The 23035-nt window shown below is 43.2% G+C and overlaps 1 pseudogene across 1 annotated transcript; it reads left to right on the top strand.

Annotated features, from left to right (window-relative positions):
• The first annotated feature begins 1931 nt into the window (after positions 1–1931).
• LOC125550607 (uncharacterized) lies at positions 1932–22186 on the top strand (annotated as a pseudogene). The gene is made up of 4 exons (XR_015602249.1): positions 1932–1986; positions 19934–20529; positions 20702–20726; positions 21943–22186. The product of XR_015602249.1 is annotated as an uncharacterized LOC125550607 (transcript).
• The last annotated feature ends 849 nt before the right edge of the window (positions 22187–23035 follow it).

Genomic DNA, 23035 nt, shown 5'->3' with positions numbered 1-23035 from the left:
TTATTTGATTAACGGGATCACATCATTAGGAGAATGATGTGATTGACATGACCCATTCCATTAGCTTAGCACCCGATCGTTTAGTATGTTTCTATTTCTTTCTTCATGACTTATACATGTTCCTATGACTATGAGATTATGCAACTCCCGTTTGCCGGAGGAACACTTTGTGTGCTACCAAATGTCACAACGTAACTGGGTGATTATAAAGGAGCTCTACAGGTGTCTCCAAAGGTACATGTTGGGTTGGCATATTTCGAGATTAGGATTTGTCACTCCGATTGTCGGAGAGGTATCTCTGGGCCCTCTCGGTAATGCACATCACATAAGCCTTGCAAGCATTGCAACTAATGAGTTAGTTGTGAGATGATGTATTATGGAACGAGTAAAGAGACTTGGCGGTAACGAGATTGAACTTGGTATTAAGATACCAACGATCGAATCTCGGGCAAGTAACATACCGATGACAAAGGGAACAACGTATGTTGTTATGCGGTCTGACCGATAAAGATCTTCGTAGAATATGTAGGAGCCAATATGGGCATCCAGGTCCCGCTATTGGTTATTGACCGGAGACGTGTCTCGGTCATGTCTACATTGTTCTCGAACCCGTAGGGTCCGCACGCTTAAGGTTTCGATGACAGTTATATTATGAGTTTATGAGTTTTGATGTACCGAAGGAGTTCGGAGTCCCGGATGAGACCCGGGACATGACGAGGAGTCTCGAAATGGTCGAGACGTAAATATTGATATATTGGACGACTATATTCGGACATCGGAAAGGTTCCGAGTGATTCGGGTATTTTTCGGAGTACCGGGTAGTTACGGGAGAAGCAATGGGCCTTGATGGGCTTTAGTGGGAAGAGGAGAAAGGGCCAAGGGGCTGCTGCGCCCCCCCCTCCCCTCTAGTCCGAATTGGACTAGGGAAAAGGGGGCCGGCCACCTCTCCTTCTCCTCCACTTCCTTCTCCCTTCCTCCCCTCTTGGTGGACTCCTACTAGGACTTGGAGTCCTAGTAGGACTCCACATCCTGGCCGCACCTAGCCTTGGCCGGCCTCCTCCTCCTCCATCCTTTATATACTGAGGCAAGGGGCACCCCATGAACACAAGTTGATCCACGTGATCTTATTCTTAGCCGTGTGCGGCGCCCCCAGCCACCATAGTCCTCGATAATATTGTAACGGTGCTTAGGCGAAGCCCTGCAGCAGTAGTACATCAAGATCGTCACCACGCCGTCGTGCTGACGGAACTCTTCCCCGACACTTTGCTGGATCGGAGTCCGGGGATCGTCATCGAGCTGAACGTGTGCTAAAACTCGGAGGTGCCATAGTTTCGGTGCTTGATCGGTCGGATCGTGAAGACGTACGACTACATCAACCGCGTTGTGCTAACGCTTCCGCTGTCGGTCTACAAGGGTACGTAGATCACACTCTCCCCTCTCATTGCTATGCATCACCATGATCTTGCGTGTGCGTAGGAAATTTTTTGAAATTACTATGTTCCCCAACAGAACAATCAAAGGGAAACAAGATACATGGTAGAGTTCATCCCAAATCCTATGAAGGAGATGAGGGCTTGATGATTCACTTGGGGAATCCTTCTCCCTTTGGAGGTCTTGATGATCCTAGGGATCCTTCTCCCTTAGGAGGTCTTGCACTCCAAGGGAGTCTTCTCCCTCAAGAGGAAACCCACAAGGGGAGATACATGAGCTAAGCTCTAATGTTTAGGTCTATTCTTAGCTTTTTCTAAATGGAGGAGATGAAGAAGTATATATAAGTCCAAGGGATGAAGGGGTAAGTAGGGACGAGATGGGGATACAAGGGCCAAGCCCAATCAGCCACGCACAGGGGGGCCCGTGTGCACGGGGTAAGTGGAGCCCGTGCGCACGGGGTATCCAGAGACCTGACACATGAGCCCGTGCGCACGAGGTCCATGAGGCCCGTGGACACGGGGGTCCTGTGGGCACGTGATTTCTCCAAGTGCAGAGGTTTGTAGGACAGTAGCAATTTTCCCTCAAGTGGATGACCTAAGGTTTATCAATCCGTAGGAGGCGTAGGATGAAGATGGTCTCTCTCAAGCAACCCTGCAACCAAATAACAAAGAGTCTCTTGTGTCCCCAACACACCCAATACAATGGTAAATTGTATAGGTGCACTAGTTCGGCGAAGAGATGGTGAAACAAGTGGTATATGGATAGTAGATAGTAGTTTTTGTAATCTGAAAATATAAAAACAGCAAGGTAACAAATGGTAAAAGTAAGCGTAAACGGTATTGCAATGTGTGGAAATAAGGCCTAGGGTTCATACTTTCGCTAGTGTAAGTTCCCTCAACAATACTAATATAATTGGATCACATAACTATCCCTCAACATGAAACAAAGAGTCACTCCAAAGTCACTAATAGCGGAGAATGAACGAAGAGATTATGGTAGGGTACGAAACCACCTCAAAGTTATTCTTTCCAATCAATCCATTGGGCTATTCCTATAAGTGTCACAAACAGCCCTAGAGTTCGTGCTATAATAACACCTTAAGACACAAATCAACCAAAACCCTAATGTCACCTAGATACTCCAATGTCACCTCAAGTATCCGTGGGTATGATTATACGATATGCGTCACACAATCTCAGATTCATCTATTCAACCAACACATAGAACCTCAAGAGTGCCCCAAAGTTTCTACCGAAGAATCACGATGAAAATGTGTGCCAACCCCTATGCATAGGTTCATGGGCGGAACCCGCAAGTTGATCACCAAAACATACATCAAGTGGCACGTGGTATCCCATTGTCACCACAGATATCCACGGCAAGACATACATCAAGTGTTCTCAAGTCTTTAAAGACTCGATCCGATAAGATTACTTCAAAGGGGAAACTCAATTCATTACAAGAGAGAAGAGGTGGAGGAGAAACATAAGATCCAAATATAATAGCAAAGCTCGTGATACATCAAGATCGCATCATCTCAAGAACACGAGAGAGAGAGAGAGAGAGAGAGAGATCAAACACATAGCTACTGGTACATACCCTCAGCCCCGAGGGAGAACTACTCCCTCCTCGTCATGGAGAGCACCGGGATGATGAAGATGGCCACCGGAGAGGGATTGCCCCCTCTGGCAGGGTGCCAGAACGGGTCTAGATTGGTTTTCGGTGGCTACGGAGGCTTTTGGCGGCGGAACTCCCGATCTATTGTGCGTTCTGGAAGGTTTAGGTCACGTAGGTATATATGGGTGCAGGAGGTATGTCAGGGGAGCCACGAGGGTCCCACGAGACATGGGGCGCGCCCTAGGGGGCGCCCCCACCCACGTGAGCACCTCGTTTCTTCCTTGATGTGGGGTCCAAGTCCATCAGGTGTGTTTCCTTCCAAAAATAACTTCTCTAGTTGATTTCATTCCGTTTCGACTCCGTCTGATATTCCTTTTCTTCAAAACACTGAAATAGGCATAAAACAACAAATATGGGCTGGGCCTCCGGTTAATAGGTTAGTCCCAAAAATAATATAAAAGTGGATAATAAAGCCCAATATTGCCCAAAACAGTAGATAATATAGCATGGAGCAATCAAAAATTATAGATACGTTGGAGACGTATCAAGCATCCCCAAGCTTAATTCCTGCTCGTCCTCGAGTAGGTAAATGATAAAAAGATAATTTTTGATGTGGAATGCTAGTTGGCATAATTTCAATGTAATTCTTCTTACTTGTGGCAAGAATATTCAGATCCATAAGATTCAAGACAAAAGTTCATATTGACATAGAAATAATAATACTTCAAGCATACTAACTAAGCAATCATGTCTTCTCAAAATAACATGGCCAAAGAGAGTTATCCCTACAAAATCGTCTGGCTATGCTCCATCTTCACCACATAAAATATTTAAATCATGCACAACCCTGATGACAAGCCAAGCAATTGTTTCATACTTTTGATGTTCTCAAACTTTTTCAATCTTCACGCAATACATGAGCGTGAGCCATGGATATAGCACTATAGGTGGAATAGAATGGTGGTTGTGGAGAAGACAAAAAGGGAGAAGATAGTCTCACATCGACTAGGCGTATCAACAGGCTATGGAGATGCCCATCAATAGATATCAATGTGAGTGAGTAGGGATTGCCATGCAACGGATGCACTAGAGCTATAAGTGTATGAAAGCTCAACAAAAGAAACTAGTGGGTGTGCATCCAACTTGCTTGCTCACGAAGACCTAGGGCATTTTGAGGAAGCCCATCATTGGAATATACAAGCCAAGTTCTATAATGAAAGATTCCCACTAGTATATGAAAGTGACAACATATGAGACTCTCTGTATGAAGAACATGGTGCTACTTTGAAGCACAATATATGAGACTCGCTATATCATGGTGCTACTTTGAAGCACAAGTGTGGAAAAAAGGATAGTAGCTTTGCCCCTTTTATATTTTTTTATTTGGCCTTTCTCTTTTTTTGGCCTTTCTCTTTTTTTTCCTTTTTTTTGGGACAATGCTCTATTGAATGATGATCATCACACTTTTATTTATTTACAACTCAAGAATTACAACTCGATACTTAGAACAAGATATGACTCTATATGGATGCCTCCGGCGGTGTACTGGGATGTGCAATGATGCATGAGTGACAAGTATGAAAAATTATGAACGGTGGCTTTGCCACGGGTACTATGTCGACTACATGATCATGCTAAGCAATATGACAATGATGAATGTGTCATGACGAACGGAATGGTGGAAAGTTGCATGGTAATATATCTCGGAATGGCTATGGAAATGCCATAATAGGTAGGTATGGTGGCTGTTTTGAGGAAGGTATATGGTGGGTTTATGGTACCGGCGAAAGTTGCGCGGTACTAGAGAGGCTAGCAATGGTGGAAGGGTGAGAGTGCGTATAATCCATGGACTCAACATTAGTCATAAAGAACTCACATACTTATTGCAAAAATCTACAAGTTATCAAAGCAAAGTACTACGCACATGCTCCTAGGGGGATAGATTGGTAGGAAAAGACCATCGCTCGTCCCCGACCGCCACTCATAAGGAAGACAATCAATAAATAAATCATGCTCCGACTTCGTCACATAACGGTTCACCATACATGCATGCTACAGGAATCACAAACTTCAACACAAGTATCTCTCAAATTCACAACTACTCAAGTAGCATGACTCTAATATCACCATCTCCATATCTCAAAACAATTATCAAGTATCAAACTTCTCATAGTATTCAACACACTCATAAGAGAATTTTATTATTCTTGAATACCTAGCATATTAGGATTTTAAGCAAATTACCATGCTATTTAAGACTCTCAAAATAATATAAGTGAAGCATGAGAGTTCATCTATTTCTTCAAAATAAAACTACCACCATGCTCTAAAAGGATATAAGTGAAGCACTAGAGCAAATGACAAACTACTCCGAAAGATATAAGTGAAGATCAATGAGTAGTCGAATAATTATGCAACTATGTGAAGACTCTCTAACATTTAATAATTTCAGATCTTGGTAATTTATTCAAACAGCAAGCAAAGCAAAATAAAATGACATCTAAGAATAGCAAACATCATGTGAAGAAGCAAAAACTTAGGATCAACCGATACTAACCGATAGTTGTTGAAGAAGAAAGGTGCGATGCCAACCGGGGCATCCCCAAGCTTAGATGCTTGAGACTTCTTGAAATATTATCTTGGGGTGCCTTCGGCATCCCCAAGCTTGAGCTTTTGTGTCTCCTTAATTCCTCTCATATCATGGTCTCCCTAAATCTCAAGAGCTTCATCCACACAAAACTCAACAAGGACTCGTGAGATAAGTTAGTATAAACCATTGCCAAAACCTTATCATACTCTACTGTAGCAAATCACTAAAATTATTATTCAACATTGCATACTAAATGCCTCTGCATATTTAATAGTCCTATCCTCGAATAGAATCATTAAAGAAGCAAACATATGCAAACATAACAGCAATCTGCCTAAACAGGATAGTCTGCAAAGAATGCTGCAACATCCATACTTCCCTAACTCCAAAATTTATGAAAGAAAATTCCCACTGTATTAAATTTATCATAGCTTAATATTCAAAAGGTTTCAACATTTTATCACATTCTGACATTTCTAGGGAATTATTGCAACATCGGTAAACTTTCTGTTTTCAAACAGCAACATGTATACTTGTAACATAGGCATAGTAAAGGCTATCAATGCCACTTTTATTGAAATAAAAGATGCAAAACATTATTCTAAATAACATCAAGAAAATCCTAACAAAATAAAATGACGCTCCAAGCAAAACACATATCATGTGGCGAATAAAAATATAGCTCCAAGTAAAGTTACCGATGAACGAAGACGAAAGAGGGGATGCCTTCCGGGGCATCCCCAAGCTTAGGCTCTTGGCTATCCTTGAATATTACCTTGGTATGCCTTGGGCATCCCCAAGTTTAGGCTCTTTCCAATCCTTATTCCATAGTCCATCGAATCCTTACCCAAAACTTGAAAACTTCACAACACAAAACTTAAAGTAGAAAACTCGTGAGCTTCGTTAGTATAAGAAAATAAATCACCACTTCAAGGTACTGTAATGAACTCATTCTTTATTTATATTGGTGTTAAACATACTGTATTCCGACTTCTCTATGGTTTATAAACTATAAACTATTTTACTAGCCATAGATTCATCAAAATAAGTAAACAACACATGAAAAACAGAATCTGTCAAAAACAGAACAGTCTGTAGTAATCTGGATCAAACGCATACTTCTGGAACTCATAAAATTATCAAATAAATTTATGGACCTGAGGAATTTATCTATTAATCATCTGAAAAAAGAATTAACTAAATATCACTCTCCAAATAAAAATGGCATCAATTCTCGTGAGCACTAAAGTTTCTGTTTTTGACAGCATGATCAACAAGACTTTCCCCAAGTCTTCCCAAAGGTTCTACTTGGCACAAACACTAATTAAAAGCATAAAACCACATCTAAACAGAGGCTATATGAATTATTTACTACTAAACAGGAGCAAAAATCAAGGAACTAAAATAAAATTGGGTTGCCTCCCAACAAGCGCTATCGTTTAACGCCCCTAGCTAGGCATGATGATTTCAATGATGCTCACATAAAAGATAAGAATTGAAACATAAAGAGAGCATTATGAAGAATATGACTAGCACATTTAAGTCTAACCCACTTCCTATTCATAGGGATTTTGTGAGCAAACAACTTATGGGAACAATAATCAACTTGCATAGGAAGGTAAAACAAGCATAACTTCAAAATTTTAAGCACATAGAGAGGAAACTTGATATTATTGCAATTCCTACAAGCATATATTCCTACCTCATAATAATTTTCAGTAGCATCAGGAATGAATTCAACAATATAACCAGCACCTAAAGCATTCTTTTCATGATCTACAAGCATGCAAAATTTACTACTCTCCACATAAGCAAAATTCTTCTCGTGAATAATAGTGGGAGCAAACTCAACAAAATAACTATCATGTGATTGAAAATTAAGATCAAGATGACAAGGTTCATTGTTATTATTATTCTTTAAAGCATACGTGTCATCACAATAATCATCATAGATAGGAGGCATGCTTTCCTCATAGTAAATTTGCTCATCAAAGCTTGGGGGACAAAAAAATATCATCTTCATCAAACATAGCTTCCTCAAGCTTGTGGCTTTGCATATCATTAGCATCATGGATATTCAAGGAATTCATACTAACAACATTGCAATCATGCTCATCATTCAAATATTCAGTGCCAAACATTTTATAGATTTCTTCTTCTAGCACTTGAGCACAATTATCCTTTCCATCATACTCACGAAAGATATTAAAAAGGTGAAGTGTATGAGACAAACTCAATTCCATTTTTTGTAATTTTCTTTTATAGACTAAACTAGTGATATAACAAGAAACTAAAAGACTCGATTGCAAGATCTAAATATATACCTTCAAGCGCTAACCTCGTCGACAACGGCGCCAGAAAAGAGCTTAGTTGACGGGGTGTGTTAGTGCCGCTTTCCTTGCCTCCCCGGCAACGGCGCCAGAAAAGAGCTTGATGTCTACTACACAACCTTCTTCTTGTAGATGTTGTTGGGCCTCCAAGTGCAGAGGTTTGTAGGACAGTAGCAATTTTCCCTCAAGTGGATGACCTAAGGTTTATCAATCCGTAGGAGGTGTAGGATGAAGATGGTCTCTCTCAAGCAACCCTGCAACCAAATAACAAAGAGTCTCTTGTGTCCCCAACACACCCAATACAATGGTAAATTGTATAGGTGCACTAGTTCGGCGAAGAGATGGTGAAACAAGTGGTATATGGATAGTAGATAATAGTTTTTGTAATCTGAAAATATAAAAACAGCAAGGTAACGAATGGTAAAAGTGAGCGTAAACGGCATTGCAATGCGTGGAAATAAGGCCTAGGGTTCATACTTTCGCTAGTGTAAGTTCCCTCAACAATACTAACATAATTGGATCACATAACTATCCATCAATATGCAACAAGAGTCACTCCAAAGTCACTAATAGCAGAGAACGAACGAAGAGATTATGGTAGGGTACGAAACCACCTCAAAGTTATTCTTTCCAATCAATCCATTGGGCTATTCCTATAAGTGTCACAAACAGCCCTAGAGTTCGTACTAGAATAACACCTTAAGACACAAATCAACCAAAACCCTAATGTCACCTAGATACTCCAATGTCACCTCAAGTATCCGTGGGTATGATTATACGATATGCGTCACACAATCTCAGATTCATCTATTCAACCAACACATAGAACCTCAAAGAGTGCCCCAAAGTTTCTACCGGAGAATCATGACGAAGACGTGTTCCAACCCCTATGCATAGGTTCATGGGCGGAACCCGCAAGTTGATCACCAAAACATACATCAAGTGGCACGTGGTATCCCATTGTCACCACAGATATCCACGACAAGACATACATCAAGTGTTCTCAAGTCTTTAAAGACTCAATCCGATAAGATTACTTCAAAGGGGAAACTCAATTCATTACAAGAGAGAAGAGGGGGAGGAGAAACATAAGATCCAAATATAATAGCAAAGCTCGCGATACATCAAGATCGCACCATCTCAAGAACACGAGAGAGAGAGAGATCAACCACATAGCTACTGGTACATACCCTCAGCCCCGAGGGAGAACTACTCCCTCCTCGTCATGGAGAGCACCGGGATGATGAAGATGGCCATCGGAGAGGGATTGCCCCCTCCGGCAGGGTGCCGGAACGGGTCTAGATTGGTTTTCGGTGGCTACGGAGGCTTCTGGCGGCGGAACTCCCGATCTATTGTGCGTTCTGGAAGTATTAGGTCACGTAGGTATATATGGGTGCAGGAGGTACGTCAGGGGAGCCACGAGGGTCCCACGAGACAGGGGCGCGCCCTAGGGGGGCGCCCCCACCCTTGTGAGCACCTCGTTTCTTCCTTGACGTGGGGTCCAAGTCCATCAGGTGTGTTTCCTTCCAAAAATAACTTCTCCAGTTGATTTCGTTCCGTTTCGACTCTGTCTGATATTCCTTTTCTTCAAAACACTGAAATAGGCATAAAACAGCAAATCTGGGTTGGGCCTCCGATTAATAGGTTAGTCCCAAAAATAATATAAAAGTGGATAATAAAGCCCAATATTGCCCAAAACAGTAGATAATATAGCATGGAGCAATCAAAAATTATAGATACGTTGGAGACGTATCAGCATGGTACATGCACGTGCGCACGGGGTCGCCTGGGAGTTGCTCCTTCTTCTTGGCGCTTCCTTCTCCGCTTCCAGGCTTCCTTCTTGGATGGTGTAGATGTTCTCTTCTTCTTGGACTCCTTCTCGATGAATGTGTAGCTCCGCTCACACCTATGTAGGCACACGAGAGAGGGGTCAAGTAGTATACCATCCTCGAGATGTACAAGTGGACACGTGTAAAGGAGATGATTCACCTTTGTATGTATGAAGTAAATGTGGCACGTGTCACTTGCCAAATGGACTCTTGACATGGTGATGTCCGTAGGATGCTCTGCATCATCCCCTCCCCCTTGGGAAAGATCCGACCTCGGATCGAAATCCAAATCACCATGGGAAAGAGATGATGTTGCCGTGTAGGATTTGGCGATCACCAAGCATGCATCATCTTGTATCTTCAAATGGGCACTCTCCAATGTCGCACCGTCTTGTAATTCCTTCAAAAGGAGAAAAGATAACAAGCACTTGGAAAAACAAATGTGGTTGGTGTAAGGGAAAAACCAAGCATTCAAGAGGTGATTCACCCAACAAGTGTTGTCATCAAGCATAGCATATGGTTTGACAAAGAAGTGTGGCATGGCATTTAATCATATAAATTGAGCACAATCAAGGACATCATGGAAACAAGCGTCCAAATGGGAGGTGAATATGCTAATATGTGTGACAAGTGAACACGCATCTACCTCAAGATCATAGCAATAATGTGCAATGTGCTCAACAAAAGGTCTATGGTAGGCATAGGAATCATTCACAACACCGAGTATAATGAGGTGTCTAAACACACGGGGCAAGTGCAAGACAATCCAAGCATAATGTGCATAGGGTGGAGTGAAGATATCGTGGCACTCAACACAATGGAAAGAACAATTGTTCAACATGTGTGATGCAAACAAGTCAATCATGGTAATCATGTCATGCAAACTAGTGGAGCGAAGATGCAACACACTAGAGGAAATGATGGCAATCATGTCATGAGCAAATAGTGGATATAGGCAATGCACATGACATATCGCAAGCACGAACACAAAGCAAGATCATAGTATCATCATAGGCATGGGGCACAAAGCAAACATGGCAATAACAAGTGATATCTCCACCAAGCTTGAAAATACACATACAACTACTAGAATCAATCGTCATGTGTAATGCAAAGCATGGGTCACAAACGAATGGCAAAGGCATTGAAATGAGCATATCATGCAAAGTGAACATGGCAATATGGGCATAAAGCGAGAATTGGTAAATAACCCATAGCCATGTGAGGGCCATGTAGAAGAGATGCGCGAAGTCTTTGCGCGAAGGGAGCGGTGGGAATGAAAATCCACATAATCCCAAGTCATCATTGCTCTCGAGAGCTCGTTTTGTCAACTCATGGGATTGTGAGGTTGACGAGTGTTCATGGGTACCTACACAAAAAACACACAAACGAAAGAACGTGTGTGCATGGTAAATGTACACATCATCCATCATGATGTGTATGTGCATGTGTGAGTTAGCACAAGATAAGCATCGCTCAAAGAAATTTGATGCATGGTATAAGAACATGTCATCCATCATGAAAGAATAGTTGTTATGTATGACATGATGAGTGCACAAATGAAGTATGCAATTATATGGCACATCATTCATGGAAAGCATATTGTGCACACAAGTATGAGGATCATGCAATGGATGGGATGGATCAAAATCTCCTAATGGGTATGAGGAAACTATGGGGGTCTCCTCATGAGGGGAAACATAATATGGAGAAAATGGACAACATCCAAAATAATGCAGATCCGAAGCTAGGTAGTCATGGCATGGCATATGAGATAAATCATGCAAAGGGAGCATATCAATATCATCACAATAAAAACAAATGCCAATAACCTTGGTCCTATCATTTATGCCATAAGTGCAAATTGGATTAATTTTAATAGAATATGCATTGTCACTATGAAGAGATTGCAAATATGACATATGATTGATCTCATGCATAGCATATGACAAGTCAAGCGGATTGGCAAACATGATGTGACCAAGAGAATTATCACAAGAAATCCTATGTAACATGGCATCACAACTAATAGACTCCTCATGGCAATCATCAAACTCACCATAAATGGGTAAATCATCACATGGAGAAATCATACTAGCATGAAGCATGGGAATAGGTGGATCAACATCATGCAAGCAATCGATGTTAAGAATGTCCACTAGTGGGACAAGAGCATCACCTTCACCCTTGTTACCTTGTTCATTCCACTCAAGTGGTGTAGGTGAGGTGGTAAATACCAAATGCTGGTCATATTCATCTTGATGGAACCATGTGGGGGGTGCATCATATTCCACCATGGCCATCGTCATGTCCAAAGGAAGGACGAAGTCATCGAAGATCGGCATGTCATCATAGATGGGACCTAGCACCAAAGGAGAAGGCACAATAGAGGTAGAGGTTAAGTTGTTAGAAAGCAAAATGGCCTCATATGCCTCATCAACTACCTCACTCTCTCTATGTGGTGGTGGCTCACTCAGTCCCTCAAGGTAGGTGCACTCAATGTCGCATATGGTGGAGTCACTCAAATCACTCAAGTGGTGGTGGCTCTCCTCACATGGGAGTTGTGGCAACTCGTCATATATGGGGCTAGTGGTGAAGTCACTCTCACTCTGAATATGGTGGCACAAGTCACTCAAGTCATCATATGTCGCCGTGGTCGAAGGGAAAATCCCATGCTCAACCGTCTCGTAGTCATCGCCGTGGATGAAGGCCGAAGATGGCACATCACCACTCTCATCGTGGATGAAGGCCGAAGATGGCACATCATCGCTCTCGTCGTCTTGTAGCGTGGTCGGTGCGAAGTGAGCTCGGGGTCGAGTAGAGTTGGCCTTCATGAGTTCTTGCTCCGCCTTGAGAGAACCAATGTAGTTGTCGTCGATGGACTTGTAGTTCTCGAGGAAGATAGTCTTGGAGATGTCGTTGTTCAATCCCATCATGAAGTAGAACTTCATCCAAATGGGGTCGTCCACGCCGGCATGTCACAAGGCTTCCTTCATGTTCTAGAAGTACTCGTCGAGGGACTTGGATCCTTGTATGGTGTTGTCCAATTGGCGTTGAAGATGTTCCGTGTATGTGGAAGGCACAAATTCTCGCCGCATTGTTTTATTCATCGTAGGCCACATCATGGTGAAGCTTGTTGAAGGTCTATGAAGCCACCATGTCTATGCATAGTCATGGAAGGTACTTGTGGCGCACTTCACTTTATCTTCGGGAGGGACTTGATGTAGCTTGAGGTAGTCGTCCATCAAACGCTCCCACTCGAGATACTCCTCGGGTTCTAGAGTCCCATAGAAAGGAATCTCGTTGTTGGTGTCGAGGTCGTAGTAGCTCGAGGAGTAGTGGACTTGAGCTCGTGGAGTAGGCGAAGATGCCGTACGTCCGAAGGCGAAGATGCCTTGAAGTCACTTGGCGAAGATGCCAAAGGTGTTGAAGGAGTCACAGCCTTGTAGTCGAAGTTGCTGTACTGTATGGCCCGTGCACACGGGGGTGCTGGAGGCCGTGTGCACAGGGGTCGAGGGCCCATGTGCATGGGGGTGGCAGAGAAGCCAACTCTCGTCTAGTAGGTCGCTCTTCATGGTCTTGTCGATGTCGATGCTTGTGTGTACTTGCCGTAGATGGTAGCTCGGGAGTCTTTGCACTTGAGCGTCTTCTCGAAGATGAGGAAGACCGCTTGCGGTTCTTGATGAGGGCCTTGAGCTCCTCCATTTGCTTGTCCATCTTGGCGTCGATGAAGTTCTTCATAGCATCGAACTCGTTGTCGTGGTTGTAGACCAGAGATGATGTGCTTTGCCTATCCATCACAAGACTCAAGCAAAGGTGAGTAGGAAATGAGATAAACAATACCAAGCTACCTTTTCCGAAAGTTGAGGATGTATCTCGTATCACTCAATGTGAGATGAAAGAATAGTGGAATTGGTACCGGACTTGTTCACTCACACCTACAAGTAAAAGCTTATCGAGTGGCTTGGTTAGGACAAGTGGCACAAATTTCATGCAAATTGAAGTCCAAGATATTGTAAATGTTGAAATAAATCCAAAGGGCAATTAAGAAACACACACGATGGGACAATGGGGCTTGTGCAACTATAGGTATGAGCAAGACAAAATTGCCTAACGAAGACTAAGCTCGTGTTGCACAAACACTAGGAGAGCACTAGCTTGATTGCACACTTGGGCACGATTCACCACTTGGCACCAACCTATATGTATGGGAGCAAAATGTTTCCTATTCCATGTATCCTCATGCACAAGTATCTCTTTTCATGCTCAACTCTCTTTTGCTTATAAGCTTATGATCTTTCTTTTCTTGCTTAAAAGCTTTTTTTGACTTTTTTTTCTTCCTCTCCACTTTTCTTATTGAGCCTCAACCACACATATGAGATAGGTATCACAAGATATGCACGGGAGCAAGCAATTGCACTATATGATATGTCCAATGATGCAATAATATGATATCGTATCACTATGGTGCACAAGTTTTCGCGAAGCCCGGCAATACTCGGATAGCTAGTCTCAATAGGTATGAAGGTATTCGCAAAGATGGTAGGGCTATTAAGATGTAATGGCAAGGAAGGAAATGTTTATGACGGAATGGATACCTTCGTCACACTTAACCTTTTACGAAGTCGGTGGGTAACCGGCCTTGCTTCCGGTTGAAGATGGTCTCAAAGGATGGATGGTCGTCGTCGATGTGGAAGCTTGTGGTGGATGTAGTCGATGGACCGATACAAGTCATCGGTGGTGGATGAAGATGTAACCGTCCCTAAGTAGCCGAAACACCTTAGGAGACTCAAATCACAACTCCAACAACCACAAATACCAAATGAACCAAAATGGGTTAGTTTGCGGAATTTGTATGTGGTGGTGCGGAAGTTATGGCGGAGCCTATGCAAAAGATGCAAAAATGGAGAAAATTTTTATGGAGTCAAATGGTGGTAAAACCAAAATGAGCAGCTCGGGCACATCGCTAGCTTTTCAACGAGTCAAAGAACACCCAAATCGGAGTTCGAGAGTGGAAGTTATGACCGAAAACGTAAAGTGGACGCGGCTGATTTTGGGAGGGCCGTGCGCACGGGGTTCAAGGCCCGTGGACACGGGGTCCCGTGCGTACGGTACACGTACCGAGGGCACGGGGTCACCTGAGACTTCGCGGGGGCCCGTGGGCACGGGGTAGGCGGAAAATTCACGATTTTCTTGTCAAATTCGATGGGGGAAAGAAAAATTGGGATATGGGGACGCAATAGGAGTTAGATCTACTTGCTAGACACCAGATCCACGGATCAAAATCAACAAAAACTCACAAGAAACTTCAAATCACAAAAAAATTGTTATGGCTCTTTTTGTGGGAAATTTTTGAAATTGGGCAAGAACAAGCAAAATTAGGCTAGTAAAACAAAGAGGGGGCTCCAATTTCGTGATAAACGTGGCTCTAGATACCAAGATGTTGTAGGGTGGAACCCTATGAAGAGATCTTTCATGAATTGAAAGGGGAATCCCCAAGAACAAGATGAACACAAGGAGGGAAAACAAGAGGAACACTCAAGAACAAGTCCAATCACACATCCACTAGACCAACAAACACACAAGATCCACAAGGTACATGAACAATCAAAGGGAAACAAGATACATGGTAGAGTTCATCCCAAATCCTATGAAGGAGATGAGGGCTTGATGATTCACTTGGGGAATCCTTCTCCCTTTGGAGGTCTTGATGATCCTAGGGATCCTTCTCCCTTAGGAGGTCTTGCACTCCAAGGGAGTCTTCTCCCTCAAGAGGAAACCCACAAGGGGAGATACATGAGCTAAGCTCTAATGTCTAGATCTATTCTTAGCTTTTTCTAAATGGAGGAGATGAAGGAGTATATATAGGTCCAAGGGATGAAGGGGTAAGTAGGGACGAGATGGGGATACAAGGGCCAAGCCCAATCAACCACGCACAGGGGCCCCGTGTGCACGGGGTAAGTGGAGCCCGTGCGCACGGGGTATCCAGAGACCTGACACATGAGCCTGTGCACACGGGGTCTGTGAGGCCCGTGGACACGGGGGTCCCGTGGGCACGGTACATGCCCGTGCGCACGGGGTCGCCTGGGAGCTGCTGCCTTCTTCTTGGCGCTTCCTTCTCTGCTTCCAGGCTTCCTTCTTGGATGGTGTAGATATTCTCTTCTTCTTGGACTCCTTCTCGATGAATGTGTAGCTCCGCTCACACCTATGTAGGCACACGAGAGAGGGGTCAAGTAGTATACAATCCTCGAGATGTACAAGTGGACACATGTAAAGGAGATGATTCACCTTTGTATGTATGAAGTAGATGTGGCACGTGTCACTTGCCAAATGGACTCTTGACATGGTGATGTCCGTAGGATGCTCCGCATCAAGGTTATAGGATGGTAATTGATTTCCGCAAATTAAATAAAGCTACTAAAAAAGATCATTACCCTTTGCCTTTCATTGATCAAATGCTAGAAAGATTATCCAAACATACACATTTTTGCTTTCTAGATGGTTACTCTGGTTTCTCTCAAATACCTGTGTGAGCTGACGATCAAGAAAAGATTACTTTTACTTGCCCTTTCGGTACCTTTGCTTATAGACGTATGCCTTTTGGTTTATGTAATGCACCTGCTACCTCTCAAAGATGCATGATGGCTATATTCTCTGACTTTTGTAAAAAGATTTGTGAAGTTTTCATGGATGATTTCTCTATTTATGGATCCTCTTTTGATGATTGCTTGAGCAACCTTGATCGAGTTTTGTAGAGATGTGAAGAAACTAACCTTGTCTTGAATTGGGACAAGTGCCACTCTATGGTTAATGAAGGTATTGTCTTGGGGCATAAAATTTCTGAAAGAGGTATTGAAGTTGACAAAGCTAAAGTTGATGCTATTGAAAAAAAGCCGTGTCCCAAGGACATCAAAGGTATAACAAGTTTTCTTGGTCATGCCAGTTTTTATAGGAGGTTCATTAAGGACTTCTCAAAAATTTCCCGTCCTCTGACTAACCTATTACAAAAAGATACTCCTTTTGTCTTTGATGATGATTGTGTAGAAGCATTTGAAATACTTAAGAAAGCCTTGATTTCTGCACCTATTGTTTAGCCACCTGATTGGAACTTACCATTTGAAATTATGTGTGATGCTAGTGATTATGCTGTAGGGGCTATTTTAAGACAAAGAGTTGATAAGAAATTAAATGTTATTCAATATGCTAGTAAAACTCTAGACAATGACCAGAGAAATTATGTTACTACTGAAAAGGAATTCTTAGCAGTTGTATTTGCTTGTGATAAGTTCAGACCTTATATGTTGATTCTAAAGTAACTATTCACACTGATCATGATGCTATTAAATATCTTATGGAAAAGAAAGATGCTAAACCTAGACTTATTAGATGGGTTCTCCTACTACAAGAATTTGATTTGCATATTATTGATAGAAAGGGAGCTGAGAATCCCATTGTAGACAACTTGTCTAGGTTAGAGAATATTCTTGATGACCCACTACTATTGATGATAGCTTTTCTGATGAACAATTAGCTGTCATAAATGCTTCTCGTACTGCTCCATGGTATGCTGATTATGTTAATTATATTGTTGCTAAATTTATACCACCTAGTTTCACATACCAGCAAAAGAAAAAGGTTTTCTATGATTTAAGACATTACTTCTGGGATGACCCACACCTTTATAAAGAAGGAGTAGATGGTGTTATTAGACATTGTATACCTGAGCATGAACAGGAACAGATCCTACGTAAGTGTCACTCCGAAGCTTATGGAGGACACCATGCTGGAGATAGAACTGCACATAAGGTATTGCAATCCGGTTTTTATTGGCCTACTCTCTTCAAGGATGCCCGTAAGTTTATCTTATCTTGTGATGAATGTCAAAGAATTGGTAATATTAGTAGATGTCAAGAAATTCCTATGAATTATTCACTTGTTATTGAACCATTTGATGTTTGGGGCTTTGATTATATGAGACCTTTTCCTTCCTCTAATGGGTATACACATATTTTAGTTGCTGTTGATTACGTTACTAAGTGGGTAGAAGCTATTCCAACTAGCAGTGTTGATCATAACACCTCTATTAAGATGCTTAAGGAAGTTATTTTTCCGAGGTTTGGAGTCCCTACATACTTAATGACCGATGGTGGTTCACATTTTATTCATGATGCCTTTCGTAAAATGCTTGCTAACTATGATGTTAATCATAGAATTCCATCTCCTTATCAACCACAATCTAGTGGCCAAGTAGAACTTAGCAATAGAGAGCTTAAATTAATTTTGTAAAAGACTGTTAATAGATCTAGAAAGAATTGGTCCAAGAAACTTGATGATGCATTATGGGCTTATAGAACTGCATATAAAAATCCTATGAGTATATCTCCGTACAAAATGATTTATGGAAAAGCATGTCACTTACCTCTCGAATTAGAACATAAGGCATATTGGGCCATTAAAGAGCTCAATTATGATTTCAAACTTGCCGGTGAGAAGAGGTTATTTGACATTAGCTCACTTGATGAATAGAGAACCCAGGCCTATGAAAATGCCAAGCTGTTTAAAGAAAAAGTTAAAAGATGGCATGACAAAAGGATACAAAAGTGTGAGTTTAATGTAGGTGATTATGTATTGCTATACAACTCTCGTTTACGATTTTTTGCAGGCAAATTTCTCTCTAAATGGAAAGGTCCTTATGTTATCGAGGAGGTCTATCGTTCTCGTGCCATAAAAATCAACAACTTCGAAGGAACAAATCCGAGGATGATGAACGGTCAAAGAATCAAACATTATATCTCAGGTAATCCTATAAATGTTGAAACTAATATTATTGAAACCGTAACCCCGGAGGAATACATAAGAGACACTTTACAGAATGTTTCAGACTCCGAAAAGGAATAGGTATGTGGTACGGTAAGTAAACTGACTCCAAAACAGTTCTAATGGCATTTTTCTCCGTTTTGGAATATTTAAGAAAATAAAAAAATAAGAAGTAGACCGGAAAGGACACGAGGCTTCCACGAGGGTGGAGGGCGCTCCCTACCCCCCTAGGCGCGCCCCATGCCTTGTGGGCACCTCGTGCGCTCTCCGGACTCTGTTTTCTTGCACGATAATTCTTTTAGTCGGTAAAAATTCATTATATAATCTCCCGAAGGTTTTGACCACCGTATCGCAAATATCTCTTGTCTTTGTTTCGAGCTGTTTTTCTGACAGATCTAGGTCGCCATGTCGTCTTCAAGTGCCCCCAAGGATAAGTTCTTCGAGAAGGTCATCAACCCCTACCTCGCGGAGGTGCTGCAACACCCTCAAACCACGTAAAACAGGTTTGCAATCTATCACCATCGCTTCAAAGGGTTGGAGAACAGGTCAAGCCACGCAACAACAAAGAAGAAGATGTTGAACTCACCTCACCAACAACTAACCAAAAACCTCTCCTCGAAAGACACATTAACTACCAAGATCTGAAGGAAACAACAAATCTGAAGACACAAACTCTCACAGACCATTCGTCGATGTCGGATCAGAAGTCGTCGAGGTAGGGAGTGAGCGAATAGACCCCAACACGGCATCGTCACCACCCACCTCGCCGATGTCGCCGGGAAGCAAAAACCTAAGAAAAATAAAATGAAACAGACGTGTCCCCACTTCTCTTGCCGCCGGCGAGTCCATTGGATGGGGAAGAGGAGGATGACCGAGGCGACGACCGAAATTGTGGTGGCAGTGGCTAGCACAAGATTCCTTTTTACCAGAATAGGAATTATTATGTTTTTTTAGAGCAACATGAATATTATGTTTTCTTTAGGGCTTCAGGAGTTATATTTTTTTAGGCAATACAGGATTTTTTTTAGAATTATCAGAAATTATTATGTGACAGTGTAGGCCCCATTTTTCTGTGCCTTTTGCGCACGTTACAGAACTCGGCCCAGTAGCGGCCCATATTGCCAGCCCGTCTCTCTCCTGAGCGCCACAAGTTTTCACGTAACATTTCTAAAATCGCTAAAAAAAGTACAAAGATGCTGGTGACGCAGGTCATCCGAGCACTTACCAATTTCCTACTCCCTCCTTCCGGAAAAAGTTGTCCTCACCTTAGTTCATTTGTAAGTTTGCGAAAAAACCCTTCCACCTTTAAAACTGTTGCTAATCGGCCCCCCTGCTTCTTCCTCCTTCCTCCGTCACCCGCCCGCACCGTGGTCGCCCCAGCCACCGCCGGCGGCCGGCACCAGCCGTAGGGCCCAGAGCTCGACGACGGCCAACCTGCACCGGCCACACCGGAGGCTGCTCAAGCTCCTGCTGCTCCGTGGTCATCGGGAAGAACTGGAGCGAGGCCCTGGCCCCCGATCCGGCCCCCGCCAGCGAGGCCCTGGCCACGCTCTCCCTCGGCGCCGCTGACCTGCCCGTGGAGTTCGCCGCCGCCGGACACGAGATCGCCGGGGAGGACGAGTACGAGGGGTACGTGACAGCCGCGTCCAGAGGCGGGAGCAGCACGGCTCGAGGAGGAGGAGGACGGCTACGGCGACGCCGGTCCGCCCAGCCTCAGCAGCAGCGGCTACGCCGGCGAGCAGCGGGAACAGCGTCACCTCCAGTGCCAGCGCCGCCTGCCGCATCGAGGAGCCCGACCCCGCCCCGCCCCTCCGGCGCCGAGGCTGGGCGTGCGGCAAGAAGCACGCCGACGAGGTCCTGCTCCTTGTGCTGCCGCCAGAGCCCATAGCTCGTGTTCCTCAGGAAGAAGAAGAAGGTAAAATTCAGTTAAAATTTCAGGTTTCAGGTTTCAGTAAATTTCAGGTTTCAGGTTTCAGGGTTCAGTTAATTTGCTAGTACCCCAAACTCTGAATTTACTGTGACTGCTCTTTCAAGTGCTGATGAACCTGCAAGATAATTGCTGAAGATAATTTGTAAACTTGTTGCAGACTGTGACTTGTGAGAGGCCGTCAGGTACAGCAGTAAACTGAAAATGTTGAAGCTACATCAGGATTAACACTTCGTGATCATGGGAGCAGTAGTGCTGGGAGTAGTAGATTATCTTCCCAGGAGGATTATCACACTGAGGAATAGTGCACAATTATGCTGATCAAAATTGATAGTGGATTGGCAATAATTTACAAGGAGCAAGTGATGTAGAGCAAAATTGAAAAGGGGCAAAACTGATCCTAAATAAGTGCACAATTTAGTTTTACTACTACTGTCAACATTCAGTTTTGACCGCAAGGTTCGAATATTTATTCTGAACATGCTGCAAGACCGTAAGGCTCTGAGTAATGACACTAGTCCTTTGTTCATCAATTGAAATATTATTAAGACCAGTAAATCATCATTTTCTTCTAAGTAATGACACAAGTTGTTACCTTCTTCAAGTAATTAAGGTGGGGGAGTTATCAGTACAGTAGTTTACACGGGATGATCCACTCCTTATGGTTGGAACAACATCAGCATGAAGATACAGATCAACTACAGTAGTTTACCACAAAACTAGAGTTACAGTAGTTTACTTGTTTGTTAGGACGAAAACATCTAAATTGAGCATCTACAAATTCAAGTTGGGGAGGTTGATGCATCCAGAATCATTTCAATTTTTTTACAGATCATTTCAAATTTGGAAAGAAGCATCCATTTGAAAAATGCTACTCCAGTCTCCAATAGCAACACAAAATATATGGAATTCTAGCTTTACCAAAAAATTGAGCATGGCATCTACAGGTTACAGAAAAATGAGCATCTTCTCTGCATTTATAAAGCATTAGGATAGTGAAAGTATTACTCACTTTGATGGAATTCTAGCTTGTGATGACCTGACAGTGACAAATGTTGCAAATTGATTGAAAGCACTGTAATTCAACCAAAAATCTACTCTGAACAGTGCTTGCAAATTCAGTAACTTAAACTAAGATACAAAAATTTGAGTGAATACTGCACTGTTTTCAGTGAGCAGTACTCCACTATTCAGTTTGATCTGGTATTAATCTAAGCTTGATCTTTTCATTATCTCTGAATTTCAAAATAGAGTCTACATACTGCAAAATTTGGCACTACATCCAGTTTGGCACTACATAAACCTCTAAATTCAGAGCACTACATCATCCAGTTTGGCACTACACGCAGCTCTAAATTCAGACTAAATCAAATCTGACATGCTGGACTACATCAACTGCAGGATTCCACTCTAAATTCAGACTACATCAACAGCAACCACTTGACCAGGATTTGGAGTAGTGCATTGCAAATCGAACTTGTGCTGCTGCTCCAACGTCGGTTCAGTACAGAAATATGTTGTGTTCGATTGAAGATTGTCAATCTTCCTTGTTTAATTCCTCAAGCCACAGAATAAGACTAGTCCACACATACACAAATTTGACAAAATTCAGAGCGCATCAGCATTGCACTGCACTATCAAGAAGACGAGGAAGAAATTCCAAGAGAACGAAGGGAGGAGAAGGGGGGAAAAGGAGACCTTTTCTCCGGCGAGCTCCTTAGTGAGCTCCTCCACTCTGGAGGCGGCACCCAGGATACCTTTCACCTTCGTGGATCCCGTCCAGCCGGCGCAGATGCGCGGCCCCGGCGGGAAGAAGAGAGACCGCTGCGGGGATCTCCTTCTCGCTGACGACTCCGAGGCTGCAGGTTGGTCGTCGGCGATCCTGGACCGCAGCCTCGCCCTGCGCCGTCGGCGAGGCCCAGCTGCTCCCTCTTCCGGCCAACGCGGCTGCCTCGTCGTGACCGAGGCGCAGAACAGCCGTGACCAGGAGACAGCTCCGGCAGTTGTCGCAGAGGAGCGGCAAGGGAGTGAAAAGGAACCCACTGTCGAGGAGCTGGTCTACTGGACGGTCATCTAGTCGTATCAACCAAATCCCCGTGGTCTTCCTGTCGTGATGTCCCAAATCGCCTGAAGAAGGTTCGATCTTTTCCCCTTCTCTTCGTGTTCATTGCAGAGTTTATTTCAGGCTATATGAATAACTTGCTTTCTCTTGTTTTCCTGTCAATGTCGGAGCACACACAACCGAATTAAACTCACTGATGGCCTTCACGTTGCTGAGTGTTGAGGAGGCAACCAGAAGTGATTGGATTACAAGTCAAGAACACCTACCAGGATGTGCTGGAAGGCCAAGACAGGGCGCTGACTGGTGGGGATGGCGAGGAGTTCTACTACCTAGTTGTCATCTACTAGAATCTTCAAGTTTTGTAGCAAGAGTTCCTCCTCTGGTTGTCTTTCGATGTGTTTATGCCAATTGATGGGCCCTGTTAGGCTGTTA

This window comes from Triticum urartu, chromosome 4A (assembly GCF_056163025.1).
Source record: "Triticum urartu cultivar PI428250 chromosome 4A, HENAU_Tu73, whole genome shotgun sequence".
NCBI lineage: Eukaryota > Viridiplantae > Streptophyta > Magnoliopsida > Poales > Poaceae > Triticum > Triticum urartu.
Note: the sequence above shows the minus strand (reverse complement) of the source record. Positions and strands in the feature narration are given on the sequence as shown.